The sequence below is a fragment of the Ceratotherium simum genome, chromosome 12, assembly GCF_057802395.1.
Source record: "Ceratotherium simum simum isolate JZ-2026a chromosome 12, ASM5780239v1, whole genome shotgun sequence".
Lineage (NCBI taxonomy): Eukaryota > Metazoa > Chordata > Mammalia > Perissodactyla > Rhinocerotidae > Ceratotherium > Ceratotherium simum.
The window spans coordinates 22,513,918-22,521,188 of NC_141911.1; positions in this window are offsets into that span (position 1 = coordinate 22,513,918).

The window sequence follows — 7,271 nt, forward strand, 5'->3', positions numbered from 1 at the left end:
GCCTGGAAGAGTCCTGGAAAGAAATATGCACTTAATAAATATTTGTTGAACAAATAAAATTTTTATATTTTGTTCAATTTCATTTCCATCATTGAGATGGAAACATGTTTTTCACCTTTCATAACTTAAAAACTGATTATGCTTATCTCACAATTATAAAGGATAACTTTTCTGTATTCCATATTTTTCACTTGCTGTAAAATCTTCTAAAACTAGTGATTATCTCTGTTTTTCATTTAATTCTTTGTATACATTTATTTTTTGCCTTATACAAATATTACTTTTCATGTTAGAAGGTGCCAACAACAAGGCCTATTTTAAGCATAATTTGGTATTGGCAGTGTATTAGAGATTTCTCATTGCTTTGACATAAATAATAATACAGACACAGAGACAGGTACATTTGGGCTCATAAATGCATCATGTTTGTAAGATACATGCTTCCTTTAACAAAGTCCATTTGACAGCTCTGAATTGCAAAGATGGAGAGTACTTTGTTAATATTACTTATATTTTTGATCAAAAAGGTATTGCACGTGAGTATCTTTTCAATTCAGTTTCCATACCTTATCATTGTTCCAGGGAGCTTGCTATTGAGATGTCTTCATGCAATCATATTTTCAAAGCATGAAATTGCAAAGGCTCCATTCTCCAGGGATTAAAAGTACCCAGTGTATATTTCATGCAACCACCAAAGGGAAAGCTCTGAAATATGGTCACTTTTGTACTTGGGAAAATGACCAAACCAGCCTGAGCCTGATATAGGAGAATGGCAAGTAAGATCAACAGTGTGAGCCTCTGCGTTTATCCCTGCAGGAGTGACGAATCCTTTGCAAAAATATAAATACAGAGCAATTCTCAGATTCAGGACCACCACTTTTGGAAGCTATCATCCAATTAGTTTCTGTTTTTCTTTTTTTTTTAATCAGCTTTATTGAGCTATAACTGGTGTACAGAAAACTGCGCACACTCAAATTATACCACCTGATGAGTTCTGACACATGTATACATCCTTGAAACCATCACCAAAATCAAGGTCATAAACATACTACCTATTAGTAGTTATTCTTTAACTTTTTGTCTTGATAGGAAGAATGTTCTTTTGTTTAATCAATGGGAAGAAGCTGTTTGGCCAAAGAACAAGCAAAAGCTCCTTAGTCCATAAGAAAAATGACATGAAATAAGAAACACCTCTGCTTAACAGCAGATGCATCTCACAGGATTATTTAGACAGAACTTTTCTCACCCAGGATATTTTTGAAACAAAATATATTTTGTGTAAAATTGTACACAATTTTGTGACTTTTTTTTGCATAAGGTAAATAAGAAGATATGCTGAAGGAATAAGCATTAAAGAAAACTCTCAAATATAACAGTGGTCTCATTGAAATAAAATAGACATAGAGAAAATAAAATAAAATAAAAGCAACAGCAATCACCCTCTTCCTGAGGACAAAAAGCCCATTTCAATCTTTTTTACAGGGTAAGCGTTTGTCAGCTAGCCTTCTGTTATCATTCGTTTCCATCTTGCCTTCATCTTGTAGAAGCCACATGAAGATAGTGGGTGAGAAAGTGTCAAAGGGTCATGCTCAAGGATTGGATGAACTTTGGAATCAGCCTTGGATCCTCTCTCTCATGCCTCACATCCAACCTCCCAGGAAATCAAATCCAATCACTTCTCACCATCACCATTGCTGCTACTGGGGCTCCACCATCTTTTGCTTGGGTTATGTGATAGCCTCTTTCCAGGTCTCTCTGTTTCCACCCTTTCCCCCACAATCTGTTTTCCTTGCAGCAATGGGAGTGACCCTTGGATAAGTAAATCAGACCGTGTCACTCCTCTGCTCACACTCTGCAGTGGTTCTGCTTCACTCGGAGTCAACACTGAAGTTCTTATAATGGCATACAAGGTCCCAGCCTAGGGGATCTGATCTCAGTTATTTCTCTGATGTCATCTCCTGCTCCTCTTTTCCTAATCATTCCACACCAGCACTTCTTGCTTTCTTGCCTCCTGAACATACCAGGCACCTTTCTACCTCAAAGTCTTTACTTGAGCTATTCTTTTTGCCTGAAATCCTTTTTCTCCAGATACCCACTCAAATATCTACCTTCTTCAAATCTTTGCTCCAATCTCATTTTCTCAATGAGGCCTTCCCTGGCACCTTATTTATTATCACAACTTATCCTCCATCCTCCATTCCTGCATTTCCAATACCCTTGACCGTAGTCGTCGTCTTTTTTTTTTTGGTGGGGAAGATCAGCCTTGAGCTAACATCCATGCTAATCCTCCTCTTTTTGCTGAGGAAGACCGGCTCTGAGCTAACATCTATTGCCAATCCTCCTCCTTTTTTGACCCCCAAACCTCAGTAGATAGTTGTATGTCATAGTTGCACATCCTTCTAGTTGCTGTATGTGGGACGTGGCTTCAGCATGGCTGGAGAAGTGGTGCGTCGGTGCGCCCCCGGGAACTAAACCCGGGCCGCCAGTAGCCCAGCGCGCGCACTTAACTGCTAAGCCAGGGGGCTGGCCCAGACCCTAGTCTTCTTTTTCCCCCATGGCACTTATCACCTTCTGCTATAATATATACCATACTACATGTTCTTTATTATATTTACTGTTATTGTTAGTCCCTGCCCAGCACCTGCTCCCTCCCCGCCAAATATTAAGCTTCATAAGGGCAGAGAGTTTGTTTTATTACCTGATATATGGTAAGGACCTACAGTTATATTTGGCACATAATAAATGGTTGTTGAATGAATGAATAAAGTTATCTATTTCTTTGAATGGAATGAAAATCTGTGGCTGCTATTTAAAGTTCCTTATCAAACACTTTAACATTACTTTAAATTAGTTTTTATTTTTTTTAATTTTTTTAAATTTATTTATTTTTCCCCCAAAGCCCCAGTAGATAGTTGTATGTCATAGCTGCATGTCCTTCTAGTTGCTGTATGTGGGACACGGCCTCAGCATGGCCGGAGAAGCAGTGAGTCGGTACGCGCCTAGGATCCGAACCCGGGCTGCCAGCAGCGGAGCGCGCGCACTTAACCACTAAGCCATGGGGTGGCCCTAAATTAGTTTTTTTAAATAAGCAATTCAAACACATGATACACAATTCAGAAGGCATAAAAGGATGTATATTAAAATTAAATCTCCTTCACTCTTCTCCTCAGGCCTTATCTTGAGAGGAAACTAATTACTAGATTTTTAAATACTTCTTTCAAAGGTATTATATGTATTTAGAAATATGTAGGCATTTATAAACTTTTTATACTAACACAAATGGTAACATTCCATTTACCTTGCTTTTGGTATCTAACAATATATCTTGGTGATTATTTTAACACACAGATGAACTCTCTTATTCTTTTTAACAACTGCATAGCAATCCACTTATTAATGGACAATTGGGTAGCTATCAAATTGTGTTCTTATATATAATGCTGCAATGACTATCTTGTGTATGTGTTAATATAGCTGTAGGATAAAGTTTTAGAGAAGAAATTGCTAGATCAAATAGCATATGCATTTTAATTTTGAAATATACTGCCAATTTTTTCTCCATGGAAATGTTAGAATTGACAATTTCTCCAACAATATATGAGGATTTTTATACTGTTACTTACACTGTGTGTTATTAAAGATTTTGATCTTTAATTAATTTTATTTCAAATTAATACAGGCTAGTAGTAAAAAATAAAAGTAGTACAAAAAGTATAAAATGGTGAGTGAAAACACTCAAGTCTTTCAGATCCCTGATTTGCAACCTCCAAAGATAATCACTGTTAACAGCATCTTGCATATATTTCAGAAATTTTTGATATATATATAAGCATTATATACAAATGTATATAATTATTTTATACACAAGTGTAAACATAATATAATAATACTTTGCAACTTTCTTTTTCATTTGACAATATACCACGGATATCATTTCAATTAATACACATAATGCTGCTTTATTATTTTTTTTTATGCCACACAGTAGAATATGTACCATGGTTTATTTAACCTAGTTTGTATAGATGAAGGCTTAAAATGTTTTATGGATTTTAATTGCAAAGAATGCTGCAAAGAATGGCTTAGTATATGCATCTTTAATTTGTTATTGTGAATATGTTTCTAACAGTCAAAAGATATGTGCATCTGAAATTATGATAGTTATTTTCAAGTTATTCTCTAAAAAGGTTGAGTGCCATTCTTTAAATTAGATATTTGCTTCTCTACATACTGTTGTCCTTCACCATTATTACTTGTTTTGCTGGCAGAATCAAGTATTTGTTCAACTGATGTGGAATGGTGTGTGTTCTAATGGGATGTGACACTGGGAAAAGAAACAACCTTTCCACTGCCATTGGGGATTCTCCACAATTCTGAGACTTCTACAAAAAGCCATGTGTAGCAAACTCAGTGTATTTCAGATCTCTGGAGAGGTCTGCATTATAATTGGCTGCCTAGAGGGAGTGACAGCATAGCACTTATGCTACTAAAGTTAACAGAGAACTTTGTTACTTTTAAAATTTTGTACACACAGGTTACCCTCTTACTGAAATTGTTTCCCATATGTGTCCTCAATTCTTCATTGTGACTCAGAGTTGCTATTATAGCAAATGAGTTGTCATGAATTTTGCATTATTATGATCATCCTTAAACATCTTTGCATACTGCTTAGGCTCAGGAGACAAAATTATTTACATATATTTTCAATCTGTTTTTAAAAGATACATACCTGGTAGTCCAACAGCTCATTTATTCTATGGTTTTGATAGGAAAGCTGGGCAAACATCGTGCCATAGTTTGCTCATTGATTGCAAGTATACAATGGAATGAGCTATAAAATAAATTACTTCTTATGAAGATTTAAAAGGTTAGCAGGCACAGAATCCAGAAAAGTTGTTGCTGTTGTTTTGTTTTCCCAGCGGTAAGCAAACTATTTATTGAGTGTCTGTGGCTGATCTAGTTTATCTGTCAAATGACTTCCCTTTGTTTACTTTGGAAATTGTTTCCTTCTATCATTTTATAGGGAATAGCTAGCTATTTAAAGCATCCTACTTCGTAGCTTCTAGACTCATAGGCACTGATCGTGACAACTTAACATGGCAGTTAGTTATTTCAATACCAGGCCAGAGAATGGAGAGTAGAAGCAATGATAAAATATAATCACCTCGTTATGTTGGAGATTGTGCAGCGATAGAATAGAGCCAGCCAGAAGGCTTGCAAATCTGGTATTCAGTAAGAGGAATTTGGCAAGAGCCAGAGTTCCAGGAAGAACAGGGGTCAAGATCAAATGAAGTGAAGCAGGAGAACCTATGACAAGTCTAAGGCAGTGGTTCCCAAGTTTGAGTGATCATAAAAATCATATGATGATGTTTGTTAAAAAACAGATTCCAAGACTTACCTTGAGACTCCAATTGAGAAGTCCTGTGAGGATAAGGGGAGGGGAGTAGATAGAAATCTATATTTTAGCAAATGAGCCTGCTGCAGATAGTCTACCTACCACATGTTGAGAGATAGTCAACACCTGGAGAGTTGTCTCAGTGTAGCGGGTCAGAGGTTAATCAGAGCGTCACTGGTTAGCAGGGTTGCTGCCTGCCACTTCTAGACAGAGGGTGCTCCTTCCATCTGGTTTCACTTGCCTGGAAGATTTGAATCATCCTTGCACATGAATCTGAGCCCTCATGGAGAGATACATATAAATATTAGGATATCCCACATCTTACACCAAACCAAGACAAGATCAAACTCATAGTTTTCTTTTAGTTGTGTTGCTTTCCTTTGACATTTGTGACTTGGATCCAGACCTAACCTTTGACAGCTGGCCTAGTGTTTGCTTTTACTCAGTTTTTCCTGTTTAAGAAGGTATTTTGGCTTTAGGTCTAAATTCTCTCCATCTAAACTTCTATTTGAACAGCTTCTATGTGTTTTCCTTTCTTCTATTCTCTTCCAAATGAAAGTTTGTTTTCTCAGTAGGAATAGACAATGACTATAATCAGACAACCTGAAAGACTACTAGTTTCCATGGATCTATGTTGACCTCAATCAGAGGTTCCAAACTCAGATGCCTTCAAAAGCTGTGTGGGGAGGTGAGTATGTGAAGAACAGGGGGGTGAATCAGAAGGGAGTGGCAGAAACCTTAAACTGACAAGTGCCCGATCTGCCTAAAAACATTTAAAAATCAAGCACTGTGTTATCAAAACAAAACAGGTCTTCAGGCTAAATTCTGACTACTGGCCATCTGTCTATACCCTTGATTTAAAGTCTTATATTGGTCAACTTGTAGCCCCTGTCTCAGGTGGTTATGACTTCATGGTGACACTATCTTAGTGACTCTACAATAAAGTGTTGTGTGAACATTAGAACACGGTATGATACAACACAGAAACTATGGCATATATTGGGAAGAGTAAGAATAAGGGAGGTGGGGAGAGAGAGAAAGAGAATATGGAAGCCGTTTCCAGTACCTACTATCTACATAACTTTGAATAAGCTACAAAGCTTCTCTGAACCTCTGTTTCATGTGTAAAATGGAGATAAAATATCTGTTTCAGGAGATTTTCTTAAGGTTTAAATGAGATAATATTTGTAAAACTTTATATAATGCTTGATAGATAAAGTCTCAGTTGATTTTATGTGGCGGAATTTACTAGGAATGTTCTGAAGAAGATGGGATTTCTCTAGCACTAGTATATGGACATGGTGATGTGAAATGTGATGTAGAGATGCCTTCAGTCTCCCCTTGACAAGGCTGTTGACTGGCCCTTGTCCAAGGCTAAGCTGGAAATGTCAAACGGAGATTGTTCACAGCTGAGAACGAGGTAGACTACATCCTTTAGCCACTAAATTCAAAACCACACTTTTATTGTAGTGTTTTTTTTCTCTTTTTCCCCTTCTCCCTCACTTCTTGCCAAATCCAGGGATGGTAGCTACACTTGTTCTTGAGTTTTCTGAATGACAACCTTACACAGAGGTTATGGAGTGACCCACTGCCGTGGGTATGGGAATAGGGTGGGTGGAAAGAGTGGGGTCTCCTATGACGATCAGCAGCAGGCTTCAAGGAGGGCTCAGTAGGACACCTTAGACCCTGCAATGTGCCACACAGAAGGACCAGCGCCAGATGCCTCTGAGAACACTCTGAGCTCCTTCAGTCTTGGAAGGTTACTGCAGCTACATATTCAAGGGAAGAGTGGCCAGATCCATCCCTTTTCCACCGATGCCTCATTCCCTCTCTCCCACACATGAGCTCTGTGAAAAAAAGGGGTCACCCATGAAAG